This window comes from Podarcis raffonei, chromosome Z (genome assembly GCF_027172205.1).
Source record: "Podarcis raffonei isolate rPodRaf1 chromosome Z, rPodRaf1.pri, whole genome shotgun sequence".
In the NCBI taxonomy this organism is placed as follows: Eukaryota; Metazoa; Chordata; class Lepidosauria; order Squamata; family Lacertidae; genus Podarcis; species Podarcis raffonei.
In genome coordinates this window covers 18,672,953-18,692,479 of record NC_070621.1, presented here as the reverse complement: position 1 = coordinate 18,692,479, position 19,527 = coordinate 18,672,953, and the positions used below count along the sequence as shown (strand labels likewise).

The 19,527-nt window shown below is 44.1% G+C and overlaps 1 long non-coding RNA gene across 1 annotated transcript; it reads left to right on the top strand.

The window, feature by feature from the left end:
• Window positions 1-377: 377 nt before the first annotated feature.
• Window positions 378-13,957, top strand: LOC128406681 (uncharacterized). The gene is made up of 3 exons (XR_008328575.1): window positions 378-1,414; window positions 8,386-8,470; window positions 12,297-13,957. It is a non-coding gene; the product is annotated as an uncharacterized LOC128406681 (long non-coding RNA).
• The last annotated feature ends 5,570 nt before the right edge of the window (window positions 13,958-19,527 follow it).

The window sequence follows — 19,527 nt, the reverse complement described above, 5'->3', positions numbered from 1 at the left end:
CTTTTGAATTATGGTGCTGGAGAAGACTCTTGAGAGTCCCATGGACTGCAAGAAGATCAAACGCATCCATTCTTAAGGAAATCAGCCCTGAGTGCTCACTGGAAGGACAGATCCTGAAGCTGAGGCTCCAATATTTTGGCCACCTCATGAGAAGAGAAGACTCCCTGGAGAAGACACTGATGCTGGGAAAGATGGAGGGCACAAGGAGAAGGGGGCGACAGAGGACGAGATGGTTGGATAGTGTTTTCGAGGTTACCAGCATGAGTTTGACCAAACTGCAGGAGGTAGTGGAGGACAGAGGTGCCTGGCGTGCTCTGGTCCATGGGGTCACGAAGAGTCGGACACGACTAAACGACTAAACAACAACAATAATTCTAGGCTGCATCAACAGACGTCTAGTGCCAAGGTCAGGGGAAGTAATGGTCCCACTCTATTCCTCCTTGGTCAGACCACACCTGGAGTTCTGTATCCAGTTCTGGGCACCACAATTTAAGAAGGATATTGTCAAACTGGAACATGTGCAGAGGAGGGCGGCCAAGATGATCAAGTATCTGGAAACCAGGCGATAGGAGGAGCCACTTTGTTTAGCATGGAAAAGAGGAGACTGATGGATCAGGCTAAAGAGGGGCCCTTTAGTCCATCATCCTATCCTCATCATGGCCTACTAGATGCCCCAATGGGAAGCTCTGAAGCAGGACCCGAGTGCAACAGCAGCAACTCTCCCCACTTAAAATTCCCAGCAGCTGATACCATGGCTAGTAGCCAGCCCTGTCCACAGATCCTACCACTCTGTCTGATAATAAAGCCAGCCCAATTAAGGGTAGTAAACCTTGAGACTCAGGAGCCCAGAAAGTTATTAACTATTGAGCATTCCAGATTTTAAATGCAAACCTACAAGATTCCCTTACCCCCTATACATCTAATTGATCACTTCGATTGGTGGAACTGGCCCTGTTACATGTGCCAAATAATTCCTATTCCACATCTGTAGAGAACTGATCTTTGAGTGTGGCTTCACTTACACTCTGGAACTCCCTGCCTATTGACAGCAGGCAGGTGCCTTCCCTGTGGGGCATTATTGCAGTCAAACCAGCAATTCATGCTTTGCCAGATGGTGATATGAAGGGGCTGAGGCTCACAAAGCCTTCCTGTAAAATTTGCTAGGGAGAACTCTGTGAGATCACTTCCTTTGTCTGCCTTGGCAGGAAGCTGTAACACTACATACTTCCTTCCTGCCTGGGCGGCCTTCTCTTTTCCCCCTATCATGTTTCCAAGTTGACCCCACCTGTATGTTTGAACCAAGCAGCTCAGGTACCATTTTTTAATTTCAGCTTTATACTTTTGTAACTTAAATAGCAGTTATCAACCTGCCTTCATTTTGCTTCTGTAATAGCTGCTTCAATACCTAGGTTTTGTAAGTAAATGCTACTTTTATTTCTTCACAAAACAATGTGTGTGTGTGATTGTTATTTTTAAAGGGAGAGAAATGGGATAGTACCAAGGAAAATCCAGTAAAGCTAGCTGAATTTTTGTTTCTATAAGGTTAGGTTAAATAAACCTTAGTTTCCAAGTTTAAGCTGCAAACGATGGTACTCTGCTGATCTCACTCACATGAGCAAGGATAATACAGTGGTACCTCGGTTTAAGAACTTAATTCGTTCTGGAGGTCCGATCTTAACCTGAAACTGTTCTTAATCTGAAGCACCACTTTAGCTAATGGGGCCTCCTGCTGCTGCCGCGCCGCTGGAGCACGATTTCTGTTCTCATCCCGAAGCAAAGTTCTTAACCCGAGGTAATATTTCTGGGTTAGCGGAGCCTGTAACATGAAGCATCTGTAACCAAAGGTACCACTGTAGCTGAATAATATATCCTCTCTGAGTACTTAAATCAATTCCTACATTCCCTAGCCTCTTTTTGCTTCCTTCTAAAAATATTAGACAATGCTACCCAGATGATTAGAAAGTTGATAAGAGTTTTGATCTATTTTTACTCTATTGTTATTTTTACTTTTCAGAAGTTTAACATGACTGCTAGATTTTCTTAGTGATAATTGTTTTATCTTTTTTGTAAATTGCTTTGAGGTTTGTTTGTTGTTGTTGTTTAAAAAAATAACAACCCCATCAAGCACTGTGTAAATCTTACGGGGAAAAAATGACTTTCTCAGATTTGACACTTTCTTAACTGATTTCTACTTCCAGCGCCTTTCCACTCCTTGTTCATCTCACTTGAGAAGAGAGAGAGAAAAAGCAGAACAAAAACCCACCCAAAAAACTGGAAGGGGGAGCGCTAAAAAGCTACTCTGCTTAATAGGTGTAAATATTTCACCAGGAATTAATTAAAGATGAGGGCCATGTTTTGCCTGCTAAGAGGGGCTTTTGGGGGATATGAATTATACACAGCCCTCCTCCGCAAAAGCCTTTCCCCCTCTGCTTGAATGTTTCTTGCAGTTTGCTCTGAGAGCAAATCCCCCAACATCTTTGAGCATTCATTTAAACACATACACATACACACACCTTTTACTTTAGTGTAACTTTTGGAGAGGCAGTGCCGTGCAGTTTTTACAGTGCTGGATTAGGACCTGGGAGACCAGGATTCAAATCCCTATTCAGCCATGAAGCTTGCTGGGTGTGACATTGAAGGCTAGCCATTGCCTCACAGCCTAGCCTATTCCAAAGGGTTATTGTGGGTATTAAATGAGAACTTGGACCTGAGAGAGGATAGGACCTGTACCAATGGCTGTGTAAAGGGTTGCCACATGGAAGATGGAGCAAGCTTGTTTTCTCCTGCTCCAAAGGTTAGGACCCAAACCAATGGATTCAAGTTAGAAGAAAGGCTTAATATCAGGAAGAACTTTCTGAGTGTAAGAGCTGTTTGACAGTGGAACAGACTCCCTGGCAAGGTGGTGGACTTCCCTTTGTTTGCAGGTGTTTAACCAGAGGTTGGATGGCCATCTGTCATGGATGCTTTAGATGAGCAGGGGTTTGGACAAGATGAACCTTGGAGTCCCTCCCAACCCTATAATTCTATGACTCTATGACCAGGGTTCAAATCCCCCACCTGGTCACAAATCTGACTGGTTGTGACTAATATAGGTCAAGTCATTCCAGTGGCTTGAGCAGGGAGAAAGCTGTTCAGCAGGTCTACTGTGAATAGCTCTAACATTGCAACTACTACTACTACTGCTACGAAGTAATTACATGTGACAAAAGACTTTAAAGAAAGAGAGATTCTTTTTATGAGCCAGGAGGAGAAAGGAGAATAAGAGAATTCTCAGTTCTGCAGAGATCAAAGATGCTTTGTCAACATTTAATAGCATCCTTCTCTTGGGTACCATGGAAACCAGCCTCTTGTTGTTTAAATTATGAATGATATAAGGGAAATCCATGTTTCATAATAACTCAGACCATTCCAAAAAAGAAATGGGGAAAAAAAGCTTTGAAATGCAGGTTTACTTTCCTTTTAGGAATCTGAGGAGGATGTGTGAGGATACCTACAGGCTCTTGGGGTAAAATATTGTTTAGCAGTATTGTTTTGTTGGGATCAGTATTAAATTTTGCTTTTAAAAAAATATATTCTTAGACGTTATTGTGGCCTCTGTGGAAATTGTTTAATTTTGTGGCATATATTTCGAAATGTTTTTATTTATTGCTTATGACTACTTTTGTTATATTTTAGTAAATAGGTGAATATTTTCATGTTGTAAGTGGCTTTGAACATAGTTTACAAATAAATAGTGATGATGGTTGGGATTGGCACATGTGCCGGGGGTGAGGAGCCTAGATGTTTACTTCCACGCCACAGCCTAAAAGCACCCTCTAGCTTATCTCAGGATTGAAGCCTCATTTCAGTCCTAAGATGGAGAGGGGACACACATATTCTGAGCAGCCCCAGACATGCAGATGCTGGCTTAGTATGCGGGAAATAGTTTCCTGCATGCAGTTCAGCTTCCTTAAATTGCATGGTGGATAAAAACAAGTTTCTAGACCTCGTTGCAAGGGGGAAAAGGCTTAGGAACAGTTCCATGCCTTGCCAAGCTGTGCCTCACTCCCTTCCCCAAATGCAAATGTCTTTCAATGGGGGAGGGTGCAGCCGCCAGCAAGTTGCAGCTGCACCCCCAGGTCAAGCCTGACCCAGGGTGGAAGAGAGAGAGGGGCTGAGGTGGAGCCCCTCTCCGACACTGGTATCCAGCATGTGAGGGAGCTGCCAGCCGCAGCATGGAAGCTGTGGCCTCCAGTGGGTAAGTGTGCTGCCCCCCAGCGCGCATGCACACACATACTAGACGGCAGGCGGGAACACTAAACGGCTGACCATAACCCTTTGGAACTGCCTGCCTATTGAAATCACTGAACTATTTTTGGTGCATGCTAAAAACCATTTTTGTTTAGGCAAGCCTACCCAGATACTCAAAATGCTGGTGTGTTTTTAGTTTATTACTGGTTTTAATTTTTTTAATGTTTTAGATGTTTTTACTAACAACCCAATTGCTCTATTCTTTCTGTAAACTGCTTGGAGGTTTTCTATAATCAAGTGGAACGCAAATTTTATGAAATAATTAATAAGCCCCAGCTGTCAAAATCAATTTTTATTTCAACGACTTCTTGGCAAATAATACCTTCTTTGCCACAAAAGCCTTTTCATGTGTTTCCCTTGCTTTGCATTAAAAGCAGAACCAAACCAAAATCCTGCACGGGCTGCTATCCTCTCATGATGGGTGAAAGATGCTTGCAGTTCCTCTTGTTATGAGCCAAAATGATTTTTGCCTTTGCTTGTCCCGCATCCCAAAACCTTCCCGCACTTTACAGGGTAGGGAGGAACCATAGCCACCAGTTTCATTGTGTATCACTGATGTGTGCATTATTTATACTAGATTGTATCAAAGGCATGTATAGGAAAGAGGGGACAGAATCCTACTCTACGCAGAAGTTCACACGCACACAAATTTCATTCTCCTTTCTTCTCGTGAGCAAATTCTAAATTATTCACCATTTGGCTTGACAGGGGTTGCTCCCCCAGCTCCAGAAAACATCTGAAGAGTCCTGCTGGATCAGGCGAATAGCCCATCCAGTCCAGCCTCCTTTTCATAGTGGCCAACTTACAGGCAGGAGACCTGCAAGCGGGACCTGGTCTGCAAGCATCTTTCATCCATTATGAAAGGGTGGCAGCTGGTATTATTTGCCAGAAAGGCGTTGAAAGAAAAACTGACGTTGAGAGCTATTTTCGGGGATTAACTTTTTTCACAAAGAGACGGGGAAGCAGGGTAGGGCATTTTAATGTTTCCCCAAAATCCAGGCACATTCTGAAAAATGGGAGAAAAAGATGCTCAAAAATAAGAGAGCTGGGTTTTATTCATTACTTATTTAATAAAAATTGCACAACTCTGGATTGTGGAAAAGCTCAAAGCATCTTACAAAAGGAATAGAATAGGATTATTAATAAAAACAATAAAAACATTCAAGTAAACGAAAAACACACCAGCATTCTGAATATCTAGGCAGGCTTACCTAAACAAAAATGTTCTTAGCAGGTGCCAAAAAGAGTCCAGTGAAGGCACCTGTCTTGATATCAATAGACAGGGAGTTCCAAAGGTTAGGGTTTCTTGGTACTCGGGAGACTAAATATCAGGAAGAACTTTCTGGCAGTAAGAGCTGTTCGATAGTGGAACGGACTCCCTTGGAAAGTGGTGGACTCTCCTTCATTGGAGGTTTCTAAGCAGAAGTTGGGTGGCCTCTGTCATGGATGCTTTAGTGGAGATTTCTGCATTGTAGGGGGTTGGGCTGAATTATCCTCGTGGGGTCCCTTCCAACTCTACAATTCTATGATATTCCCAACATCAGATCCGGCCCTTGTGATTAATACAGTATATGCATTTTCTTTTTAAATGCACCCTTTCCCTTTTAAAAAACACTTTTGGGGGGTTGGAGAAGTGCAAATTTAGAAGAATAGCTTGTTCTTTTCCTCATTCCACAGGAATGTTGCTCAATCCCAGGGTTCTCTCTACAATAATATTGTCAGAGTTCTCCCCCCACTCTCTGCAAAGAAAAATATAATTCTTTGGCAGGAATAAAATAATGCAGATTAGGCTGCTGTTTTATTATTTAACATGATTTATTCCCTTCAGTTTTCAATATGTCATATAGAGTAGAATCAAAAAACCATAAAATTGTAGAGTTGGAAGGGACCCCAAGTTTCCAACCCCCTGGAATGCAAGATGTATTTTGAGTCTACTCTAAGCTGCGCTTCCAACCCCTGTATCCAGAATCTAATTCAGCCTCTTGGATTTTTGATACCGAGGTAAAGTATAATATAGATTTGTAACCATAATATATTTCATTTGTGAGGAAATGTTATGTTTGTGGTCTGCTAAGCTTGTGGTCTACTAAGACCCCTATATCTTTTTCACATGTGTTCCCCATCATATTTATTTCCTTCGGTGGAAGGACCACGAGCCACAAAGTTTCGGAAGCAGCTGCAAAGCACCATCCACGCTGAGGTATCCTAGCATGACAATTGCAATGAATAAGTCATGAGTTTCTTTCTGCCAAGTGTAGTGAATTCACCATCCTTTTTAAATGTAAGATTCCCAGCTCCATCTCTCTTTCCCATCTGATTGCAGGGAGGTCACTGTAGGTTTGGGGGTCAGTGCTAAGCAGGAAGTGAGCTGAAGAAACCCAGTTTTTATCCAGACAATACGGAAGTGTTTGAAGTGTTAGGAGAGGGCTAGTACCTCCCAGCTTGATTTGAAGGTTCTGGAAACTGTCTCTTGGCAGAGGTTTGATGAAAAGATCAGCAGTCATCTCTTTTGTGTGGTATATTGGGGTGCATGGGATGTTGGAGATTGGGTTGAACCTCTCACGAGGAACTCATAGTGCTCCTTCAGGGGTACAGTGGTTACCTCTGGTTACATACGCTTCAGGTTATATACGCTTCAGGTTACAGACTCCACTAACCCAGAAATATTACCTCAGGTTAAGAACTTTGCTTCTGGATGAGAACAGAAATTGTGCTCCGGTGGCACGGCGGCAGCAGGAGGCCCCATTAGCTAAAGTGGTGCTTCAGGTTAAGAACAGTTTCAGATTAAGTACGGACCTCCGGAACTAATTAAGTACTTAACCCGAGGTACCACTGTAGTTTGTCCACCTTTGGCCCCCACCCTGCACTCAGCTCTCACCTGTGGCTCCTAGAAGCTGACATCATGCGACAGTGGCCATACCGTGGGAAACGGCTTTGACTAGCTGGCTAAACCAGATGAGGATAGCTGATACATCTCAAACTTCAATGAGTTAGGGACTTCCCCTGCATGTGAAGACAGGCATGCGGCTGGAGTGGACGAGACCAGTAGTGTGTCCAGTGGTCAGTAAGGCATTTCTGCATGTGCTGGAGAGGGGCAGATGGGGCTCATCTACCTGGGAAGAGAGCCCATCTAGGAGAAGGAAAACTCTGATCCTAAACCTCCAGTGCCTTGCGAGCTATCTTTGGGAGAAGAAAAGGCTAATCCTACACAAATCTGGAGTCGCTAAAACAGTTGAAGTGCCCCTTGTTTGCCTCCTTTTGGTAACTCCTGCAGCCAAATGTATTGCTTTGCTTTGAACCACGAGACTGACAGGGCCTCCATACACACTGACCAGGCTTGTGGCCCAGGAAGGTGACTTGGGTGCTGTTAACACAGCGGTTTGTCTTCACCCCTGGAGGTGCACTCCATTATCTCTGAAGACCGATGGATGCCAAGCTTCTAAACCTTATGCATTGGTTGCTTCAAGACTGGATTACTGCAATATGCACTCTACGCACTCTGGAACACTCCATTAGTGCAGAGTGCTGCAGCATGATTGCTGACACTAGTGAGGCCTTGTCAGCATATAGCATCTGTGCCCAGACACCTGCATTGGTTACCAATCTGCTCCTGAGTCAAGTTTGTTGTTGCTGGCATCCCTGCCTGTTGATATCAGACAGGCAGCTTCCCGGTCTTCGTTTCAGTACCTGCTAAAAACATTCTTGTTTAGACAAGCCTACCCATATGTTTGGAAAGTAGATGCAAATTATAATCTTTTTGTGTGTGTCTATTGTTACTTTAACTTTTTGAAAGTTTTAAATTATTGTTGTTAATCTTTCTTACTGATAATCTTATTGTATGCTCCTCAACACTTCAGTGACAAATGTGGCTAGGAGGACTCAGCTTTGGCTAATATTCTCACTGTGCAATTCCTGAAGAAAATGGATCAGGCAGCCATTGTGGGTGCCTTGGTCATATACTGAAGCTCGTGGCACATGGATATTCAGAAACTGCAGCTGGTGCAGAATAATGCTCCCAAGCTGGAAGCCCAGAAAATAATACAAATCATAACAAACTGCTCATAACAAACTCTCATTGAGCCTCTGTTTCCCTAGGTGAATATTTAAAACAGAGCATGGTTTACAACTCTTCTGACCTACCAAGAAAAGGACGTTGCAAGAGAGCTTGCCATCCCAATATGTAAGCAGCATTTTAATTCCGAGTCCCTCAGATCCCCAAAGCAACTGAACCTTTACGACCTTTGGTGTGGTGGGCATTGTTGGGAGGGAGGTTAATAAAAATGGTTATAATTCATTGAGGCAAGCTCTATATAGAGCTGTAGCACTGAAATGCTATTGGAAATATACACATCCATTCATTTATTCATTTCTCCATGGAGCTCAGGGTTGTGTACGTGGTTCTCCCTCCTTGTTTAAGCCCACAACCACCCTGCGAGGTAGGTTAGGCTAAGAGGCAGCAACTGGTCCCCAAGGTGAGCTTCAGGACCAGGTGGGGATTTGAAGCCTGGTCTCCCGTGTCCTAATCCAGCAGTCTAGCCATTCCAGCTCATGGGCTCTACTGGTTTGGGGGAGGGGGACTCACTCTCTGCCACCAGGAACCTCAAGCCCCAAACAGGATTTTTTCTCAACCTGATTTCATCACAATGAGTTTTAAAACTTCCCCTTTAAGTCTTGCACATCCGTGCCCAGAAGCACAAAAGGGAGCTACAAAAAATGGAAGGAAATATATTTTAATGCATGTATCCATCCATGCATATGCTAAAGGCAGGAATGGATCCCCAGAGAAAGTTGAAGTCAGGTTTTTTTTGTGTTTCTTTAAAAAAAACACTTGGCTACACGCCTAATTTAAAAGCTGATCTGTTATGAAGCAGGAAGAGACTGGTAAGCTCTAGCAGGGTGATAATGCTTGGTTTTGGTATGATAAAGAGACAGAACAATCCTCAAAGCATGTCTGGGGAAATTGATAGTGCTCTGTGCAGGCTGCGGCTGGATAGGAGTGCAGAAAGTGGGACATGGGGCAGAATTAAAGGTAAGAGCATCAAAGGAGTCCCGCTGCTGGGCAAGGCCAGTGGCCCATCTAGTCTAGCAGCACTGGGGGACTTTGGCATCTCAAGTTTCAGTGGCACCCTGTGCAATGCCAAAATCCACCCCCCCACCCCACAGTGGTCAATGCCTCATTAGCTATAGTAACTAATTGGCATCCTGGCATTCAAGGGCAATAAAAACATGAGAAGAGCCTGCTGGATCAGGCCAATGCCCTACCTAGTCCAGCATCTTCTCATCACAGTGGTTCATCAGATGCCCCAAAGAGGGGAAGCTCATGAGCAGGAGCTGAGCGCAGCAGCAGCATCACTCTCCCAAGCAATTCCCAGCAACTGGAATTCAGAGCTAGATGGCCTCTGATGGATGTAGACCAGGTGTACCCTGCTTTTTCAAAAGACAATTTCTGAAAGCCATATTGTTCAGATAGTCCTTTAGAACATGACTTCCCCCCTTATTTTTAACCCACCAATATTTACTGATTTATTACTGATGTTTTTAATGATGCTTTAATTTGATGCTTTGTCTTTATTGATGCTTGGCTGATTTTATTATTACTTTGTATACTGTGTGCTGCCTTGATATGCTTTTTATGAAGGCGTGATCTATAAATTCTTCAGTAAATAAACAAAATGAATCTCATTGATGCCTTCTTGCTCTCCTTTTAGAACAAGTTAAAATGATTAAAATCAGCACTCAAAGTCATCACGGGAGTGAGCTGACTATCTCTTAATTTCCCACTCTGCCTTTGCAAATTTGCTAGAGGGTGACATCCATCACCATTGTTTAATCATTTCATGTTAATTACTATTTTACATGATTATGAGAAAAGCCATCTATGCTTGCTGGGTGCTTTGAAATTTCATCCCTCTGATGGCAGCGGTTTGGGGATTATGCCCTTGGAAAGGCTGGTGGTGAGGGTGAAATTAACAAATGAAATCTGGAGAGAGAGAGAGAGAGAGAGAGAGAGAGAGAGAGAGAGAGAGAGGAGATGGATGGATTAATATTGTTAATTTCCAAATGTTACTGGAGGAACTGGAAGGGAGAAAGGGAACCATTTACAACACCACCACCAACAATGGTTTAGGATGTACCGGTATGTTATCAATAGTTCTCCAGCACTGCTATAAAAAAACCTTCCTATAAGTCACATTATAAGAACTGACTATGATGGATAACCCTCCTGCAATCCTAGCTGGTAATGATTCAGAGTAGAGCTCTGAATAAATACGGTATTGCCACTATTCTTGAATGATTCATAAACGAATGAGAGATCAGCTGTCTGCAGTAGGGAGGAAAGCCAAATGCTCATGCTAGAGCAGGGGTCAGCAACCTTTTTCAGCAGGGGGCTGGTCCACCATCCCTCAGACCATGTGGTGGGCAAGACTATATTTTGGAGGGGGGAAATGAACGAATTCCTATGCCCCACAAATAATTCAGAGATGCATTTTAAATAAAAGCACACATTCTACTCATGCCAAAACACCAGGCAGGCCCCACAAATAACCCAGAGATGCATTTTAAATAAAAGCACACATTCTACTCACGCAAACACACCAGGCAGGCCCCACAAATAACCCAGAGATGTATTTTAAATAAAAGCACACATTCTACTCGTGTAAAAACACGCTACTTTCCGGACCGTCCATGGGCTGGATTGAGAAGGCGATTGGGCCGCATCCGGCCCACGGGCCTTAGGTTGCCTACCCCTGTGCTAGAGATTCTGGACATGGAAATGTGGGGTGTCATCTTGTCCTTTGCCCCAGAAAGGAAGATGTCCAGTCAGTTTCTGTATGTGAAAAGTGGGGGCAGGGAGCTATCTCTGCTTTTGCGCTAGGTGGCAAAATGTTTTGGGCCAGCCTGTGGCATTGGCTTTCATGGGCTGCAAGCCTCCTTCCTCAGAATTTGTCTAATCCACTGTTAAAAAGGTCATATGTGGAAGAATGGCTTGGAAATGTGTGCATAAGGCTCTGGCTTCTGTTAAACACGCTGCTGAAGGACTTCTGGCAGTTTCCACACACACAGCAGGCCAAAAGGAACTCTGGCAATGACAATAAATTAATGGCTTTATTTTGGGGATGCTGCTTGGCTCATAGGGGGCATCTGTAGGGACTAGCCATAAACAAAGCCTTGGAAGACAAGCTCTCCTCTCCTGCAGGACTTATGAGGCCACTGCCAGCACATTAGCAGAAGTAATATGTTAATCTCTCCCATTGCCACTCCAAGGGAAATGTGAGCTTCTAGCATCAGTTACTAGAAAGAGAAAGAGGATATAATTAAAATACCTAAATGAGGAAAGACAAATTCTGGGCTGTAATTAGCTGGGTGGCCTTCTCCTTTTTTTGAAGCTGCAACCAGTTCAGTTACCTGCCTTAGTTTGCTTTGAAAGAGGCCTGAGCTAATTTATGGAGGAGGAGAAAGCTATTGATGGCTACTAGCCACAATGGCTCTGCCTCCACAGTTGGATGCAGCAATGCTTCTGAATACCAGTGTCTGGAAACTACAGAAAGGGAGAAGGCTCTTGTGCTCAGATCGTGCTGGAGGGCTTCACATTGTAAGAAGAGGAAGCGGGACTAAATTGGGCCACTGGCCTGAGAGTTGGTGGCCATCACCACCTCCCATGGGAGTTTCATAGTTTGTGTGCTGTATGACTCTGCCCTGAATCAATCCAACATTCACCTTCACTGGATGTCTATGAGTTCCAGTTTTCTAAATGGGGGGGGGAATCCCCCTTGTTCTCCCAGTGGTCAATCAGATGCCCTCATGGGAAGTCCACAAGCAGAAACCAAACACAACAGCAACTCTCCCTTGCTGTGGCTTCCAGCAAACTGGCATTCAGAACTATGCTGCCTCTGGAAACCTAGCCAGGAGCGATCAAATGAATCCCATCACCTGTTCTGTTCTCCTTTTCATATGCTATCCACTTGGCAACCAAGTCCCCTTGTTTCCCTTTTCTCTCCCAACAGGAAGACAAGCGGGCTCTTTAATGCTCACCACCAGATGGACATTCTCTCCAAATGCAAGATTCTTGGCATGGGGTGGCATAGCAGACCTTTGATGGCTTTGATGTAAAGCTCTGAAGTGTGCCAGGACACTTCATAAAATGCCACAGCCAGAGATAACTTTGGGCAAATGAAAGGCAGACTTTCCCTCTCTCCAACCCAGCTAGGCTTTCCAAGAGACTGGTTTTGCTCCAGGTTTTATGAACTCATTTGAATGCAGAGATCGGGACCTGTCAGTTTTCTGTACAGTTTTACAATGGTGCGTGTATATGAAATTAAGAAGACAAATTTCTGAAGGAGAGGCCTGTCAATGACTGCTCACCACGATGGCTGTGCTCTGCCTCCACAGTCAGGGGCAGTGAATACCCTTCTCAATACCGGTTGCTGGAAGCCACAGGAGGGAACAGGGATCTTGGGCTCAAATCCAGCTGCTGGGCTTTCCATTGGGACTGCTGTTCAGCTGCTGCGAAAACAGGATGCTGGACTAGGTGGGCCATTGGCCTGATCCAGCAGGCTCTTATGTTCTTGAAATCTTGAGCCCCGAAACACTATATGCTACCTTATTTTTAAAAATCTCTTAATTCTGTTTTATCCAACTATATACACATCTGGATGCTTGTGTTCCATGTGCTACTTATTTTGTTTCTGTCATGCCAGTCGTTGAGCATAATAATAACGGTCTGGGATAAAAAAAATTTACGTTCTTATGTTATTTGGTTTTTGCTGTTGTTTTTCAAAACAACAACAACACCAGCTTCTGGCTTAGGGGGCATTATTTCATTATATATCTGCATGATATTGTTATATGTTGAAACAATTTAATAAAAATTACGGTAAGGTAAAATAAAAAAAAGGTTTGATTTGGACTTGATTTGGATGCGACGTGCCACTTTGCAGCAGCTTTCTAGAGGATGTGAGCAACGAGCTTATAGCCCATGCTGGACCCTCCCTGTTGTTCTTTCCTGTGAACAGCAATAAAATAAAATAATGTGTATGTGTTTGTGTGTATTTTGCTGGCTAGATTTCTCTTTCCAGCTGGTGCCAGTATAACAGAAACAAGACTGAGATCAACACAGCTACTTAGGCACTTTTATTGGCCCTCTGCATGATGGGAATCAAATAATAGGCTATAAAGAAGGCATAATAAAGCCCTTCTGTAGCTTTCCATAGCTTCTCGCCGGAGCTCTGTAATAGACTTTCTCCCTTACCCCCGCCAGTGCCCTTCTCATGGAAACTCCGCCTGCTGCCCCCTGCAGTCTTATAACACAGGCCACATTTGTCCTTGAGACTCGATAAACATTACCCTCTGGTGTTAGCTTTCCGCTTGGCTTACATGCTTGGAAAACATCTTTCTGTTGCAGAGTGTGGAATGAGCAAATGGGATTAACTGGCCACTTTTCTGAGGTCAGCGGAATTGGTGGGTCCCAGTAGATTTATGTGGAAATGTCGGCTTCTGAGAAACACACATTATCTTTTAAAATCATTTGGAGTCTATGTTTCGTGTATGTATGTGTGGCTTAACGTGCCCAGCTCTGAATTGTGCTGATTTCCAGAGGGTCACAGTTTTCTTGTTAGATCTTCTGGAAGCAAAGCAGGGATTGCATTTGCTGTCTGGATATTATTAGTTATGGCACAGTCCTGTCCCCTAAGGTAAATGTAAAGGTACCCCTGTCCGTACGGGCCACTCTTGACAGACTCTAGGGTTGTGCGCTCATCTCACTCTAGAGGCCGGGAGCCAGCGCTGTCCGCAGACACTTCTGGGTCACGTGGCCAGCATGACAACGCTGCTCCGGTGAACCAGCACCAGAGCAGCACACGGAAACGCCGTTTACCTTCCCGCTATAAAGCGGTACCTATTTATCTACTTGCACTTAAGGGTGCTTTCGAACTGCTAGGTGGGCAGGAGCTGGGACCGAACAACGGGAGCTCACCCCGCTGCGGGGATTCGAACTGCCGACCATGCAATTGGCAAGTCCTAGGCGCTGAGGTTTTACCCACAGCGCCACCCGCGTCCTTTCCTGTCCCCTACCCCACAATATTATTTCTTTTGGTGGTGGTGCAGGGATGAAGAACCTAAGGTCTGGGGGTCCTCTAGCTGACCCTCCAGATGTCCCCAAGGCCAATCACCCCCCCCCAAAGAACTGCACCCTTCACCATCCCTGATTTGCATTCCTTCTGTTTTCACCTGGCTGGGATGTGTCCTTGATCTGTGGTGTAGTGGTTAGAGTGTCAGACTAGGACATGGGAGGCCAGGGTTCAGGTCCCCTCCACTTAGCCATGAATCTCATTGGGTGATCTTAGGCCAGTTGCTCACTCTTAGCCTAACCTACATCACAGGATTGTTGTGAGGATTAAATGAGGTCTAGGACCTGGGAGACCAGGGTTCAAATCCCCCCCCCCTTTTGGGACTTAGACGGACAGAACTACCCAAACTGTACAGAAACTTATTCATGTATGCTACTACAGCGGCAAGAATGTTACTTGCCCAAAAATGGAAAGAAGAAGAAGTACCAGCAAAAGAAGAATGGATACAAAAACCTGTGGAATATGCAGGAATGGCAAAACTTAATGGAAAAATAAGAAAGGCAACAAACTTTTTACAAAAGAATGGAAATGGTTTATTGAATGCTTACAAACCAATTGTAAACAGATAAGAACATTGGCAGGATTACTGTAACAACCTGCAGTTTCATAAGAGTATATATTTAAAGCAAATGAATAAATTAAGGTAATTTGGATATGCAGAAAATATTAAAAATAAATTTAAGGAGCTGCAGAAAGAGGGGTAAGGAAGCCAAGTTCTGAAATGTTAAAATGACTGTAAAATTATTGAAATGTATTAACCTGAAAATTATAAATAAAACAAAAAACCAATCCCCACTCAGCCGTCAAGCTCATTAGGTGGTATTGGGCCCATCACTCACACTCAGCCTAGCCTACCTCTCAGGGCTGTTGGGATTTAATGAGGAAGAAGAGAACCATGTACACCACTCTGAGCTCCTTGGAGAAAAAGGTGGGATATAAATGTAGCAAGTAAGCAGTGCCTCTTGCCTGCCTGAATGGAGGACAGAGAAAGTATCAGGGGTGTGTATAGAAACTACTCTACAAAGATAAAAATGTACATTTGTTGTTGCACCAATTTTTGCCTCTGGCCCCACCCACCATCGCCATGTGGCCCTTAGTTGGCTTTGGTCTGTCTCAGGAGACAGTGGAAGAGTGCTCCTCTGGGATGAAGCCAGACTACTGAAGAGTTACAGCAGCTGCCGATGCTGTAGAGACCAATACAGAAGTGATGTGTTTTGTTTGTGGGATTTGATTTGATGCTAGGAGAGGATATATTTATTATTAGCCTTTCTTCCTTGCATATGTGAGTTCAGCAGAGTGCTATCCCTTTGCAACTTAAAGGGAAGCTTAGATCAGCTAGTTTTAGCCTTTTAGTATAAGTAACCCAGGCTGCTTTAAGGCAGACTGGATTTTCCTGGTATTTCCCCCCTTTCTCCCCCTTAAAATAAGAACCACACAAAACAAGTTTGTGAAAGGTAAAAATAACATTTACTTGCTCAGAATACGTCTTGAAGAATAACAGGTACAGTAACTTGGTGCAGGCAGGCTTAAAATGGTAATTAAGTTATTAAGACATACTAAGCCTGGCTTAAAAATGCTGGAGCTCAAGAGATGCAGCTGTTGTTATGTTGCAGACATTGTGAAAAAATAAGGAAGAGAGTGTGACCAGGCAGGGAGGAGCATATATAGCTACGCCCTCTTCCTGCCAGGGCACAAAGGGAAGTGATCTCACAGAGTTTTCTCTAGCAAATTTTCACGAAAGCTCTGTAAACCTCTTTTGGAAGTGGTGGTAGAGAAAGCTTTCAAGAAATTAGAAGGTGGATTTCTGGCACAGCACAGGGGGTTGGATACAGTGGCATCTCTGGGATCCATTCACAATATGAAAAGAGCGCAACCTGAAGCGCCATATCTGTGCAGGTGTGGCGCAATTTGGTGCTTGTGTGCATGCGCAAGCGGCGAAACCCGGAAGTAACCCTTTCTGGTACTTCCGGGTCACCACTAGACGTAACCTGAAAGAACTTAACATGAAGCAAACGTAACATGAGGTATGACTGTACACTGATTAATGAGGGGAGGGAAAGATGGATAGTCTAATGGCAGTGAAACAGTGTCACATGCAATTCACCTATTGGTGTAGCAGGTGGAGCTTGGAAGACGAGAGCAATTTCACGTGAAATGTGGTGTGCCAAAGAGCCATCCTAGACCAACTCTCCCCCCCCCCCCGCCTCCGCCATAAACATCACAAACACCCATTATTGAAAGCAACAAATAAATGTGCATCTGGTACTATGAGTTTTTCTCACCACTGTGGAAAAGAGCCTGTAACCATGGTGATGTTGTTTCTCACCTCCCACTCACCCCGCCCCTGGATAGACAGAATGTGGCTAGTCAACTGCCTACAGAATTTATTAACTCCCCAAAGTGGTCCAAAATGAAGAAGGGAACTCAGTTGAATTTGACCTGCATCAGCATGAAGGCTCCAGTCATTTTATGCATTTAAAAAATGGAAAATAAATCAGAAGATGTCAAACTATTGGGAGATGCCAATGGTGTTTTGTGAGTGTGGGTTGCAGTTAAAGTTCAGGAGGGTTATACAGTGGTACCTCGGGTTAAGAACTTAATTCTTTCCAGACATCTGTTCTTAACCTGAAACTGTTCTCAACCTGAGGTACCAGCTAACGGGGCCTCCCGCTGCCGCTGCCACGCGATTTCTGTTCTCATCCTGAAGCAAAGTTCTTAGCCTGAGGTACTATTTCTGGGTTAGCGGAGTCAGTAACCTGAAGCGTCTGTAACCTGAAGCGTCTGTAACCCGAGGTACCACTGTAATAGGATTTCTGGTTTCCCATCGCCACAGACTAACCTCCAGCTTAATTCTGTAAAGAGCTGCTAGCCATGGAAACTTGCTTGGTCTCATTCCATTATGGATTTCTTTCCAGACCAGTCTAGTTTTCCAGTTTGCACACGCACACACAATATTCTTCTAATTATTCTGCCTGCTTTCCCCTCTGATCCCACCACCCCACCATTGGCATCTGGCCCTGAGATCCTTTAAATAAAGAGGCTTTTCTTATAAAGCAAGGGACGCGGGTGGCGCTGTGGGTAAAAGCATCAGCGCCTAGGGCTTGCCGATCGAAAGGTCGGCGGTTCGAATCCCCGCGGTGGGGTGCACTCCCGCTGCTCGGTCCCAGCGCCTGCCAACCTAGCAGTTCGAAAGCACCCCTGGGTGCAAGTAGATAAATAGGGACCGCTTACCAGCGGGAAGGTAAACGGCGTTTCCGTGTGCGGCTCTGGCTCGCCAGAGCAGCGATGTCACGCTGGCCATGTGACCCGGAAGTGTCTGCGGACAGCGCTGGCCCCCGGCCTCTTGAGTGAGATGGGCGCACAACCCCAGAGTCTGTCAAGACTGGCCCGTACGGGCAGGGGTACCTTTACCTTTACCTTTTTCTTATAAAAGGTAGATCTAGCAAGAGGAATAGAGCCACAACTCTTATTTAAGGCTCAGTCTGAGGCCTACTTGTGCTGCAACAACATCTGAGCATTGTTCTCAGAGACTCTCCAGCTTGGACCCTGTACTGTTGTACTGTTGTCCAGCTGTCCAGTATACTGTTGAAACTGGGCCTTGGGTACCTGCTGAGGCAATTGCTTAATAAACATGAAGATTCTATGGAGCTCCCAGCCCATGTAAAAGACAACAGGAAAAGTGTTTCCTGAGGAGGCTTGAGAGAGTCTCATCCTGTTAATATTTAGGGAGGGAGAAGAAATTGGTTCAGTCCTCATTTTAATGCAGGCCTATGCAATCCACACTTCCTGAAATGAAGGCCTATGCAATCCACACTTCCTGAAATGAAGGCGACAACCATGCCTTTAAAGCACTGAAACAACTTGAAACAGGCAAGCCTCCCCCCAAATAATCCTGGGAGCTGATTATTACAGGTGCTGAAAGTTGTTAGGTGACACGATCCCAACCCTATTCCCATCCTCAGAGATGCAGTTCTCAAGAGTTTCTTGGGAAATGGGATTGACTGTAAGGACACTCTGGGAATTGTACCAGAATGTGTTAATCAAGTGAAAATTGTTTATGAAAACACATTTTTATATTTGGGGAAAATTTGGCAAAATGCATGTATTTAAAGGAAATATGTAGGCAAAATTGGTGGGAAAATGTGTATGTGAGGAGAAATGTGAAGGAATTTTAGTGTGATTTTTTTTAAAAAAAGAATATTCACAAGTTGATGTGGTGAGGGGGCAAATTAAATATAAAGACAGAAAAATTAAAAATTGGCAGAACAAAATGAACAGATGCTTCCTTTGCCCCCCCTAAGACTCCCGCATTCTGCTAGATTTCTGAGCAGGCATCACTGCCTTCTCATATTTATTTTAGAATCCTGTGGTTATTATTTTTAAAGCATGAGTTATTGATGTTTTAAGAGCTTTTTAAAACAAAACCTTCATTGTCATCTTAATGCAAAGCTAAATCTGCAGAATTATCTCTCTCTTACCATTTATAAGTAAAAAACAAAAGAAAGAAACAGCTTCCATCTTTCTTCCAAAATGAGTTGCAATACTTTGGAGAATAAATTCATGTTCATATATTAGCTCAATTCCAAATGGGTTGAGCAATCTATTCAGAATTATCCTATCTCCATGGCAACAGGCTGATTACAGTATCCATTCTAATGATATTACAAAACAGCTCCAGTTTTCTACATGATATTGATATTATCTGCTCACGTCCAGATCTAACCGGATATGTAAGCACATCTCAGGCATATGCAAATATCCAATACTTTCCCATAGTCTCCACCCACCCACCCACAGTCTCACTGCCCATTGCTTCCTGTCTCAATCCTTAACATTATTTGGGTTCACAATGCACCAAGTTTGAGATCTACCTAAAATTGTGTTAATAGGGGGAGGGCAAGCAGAATGGTGCATACTATCCTTATATCAGGGTTTCCCAAACTTGGGTCTCCAGCTGTTTTTTGACTGCACCTCCCATCATCCCTAGCTAGCAGGACCAGTGTTCAGGGATGATGGGAATTGTAGTCCAAAAACACCTGGAGGGCCAAGTTTGGGAAACCCTGCTTACAGACCCTGTTGACTGCCTCTAACATTTTTTTAAAGAATTAGT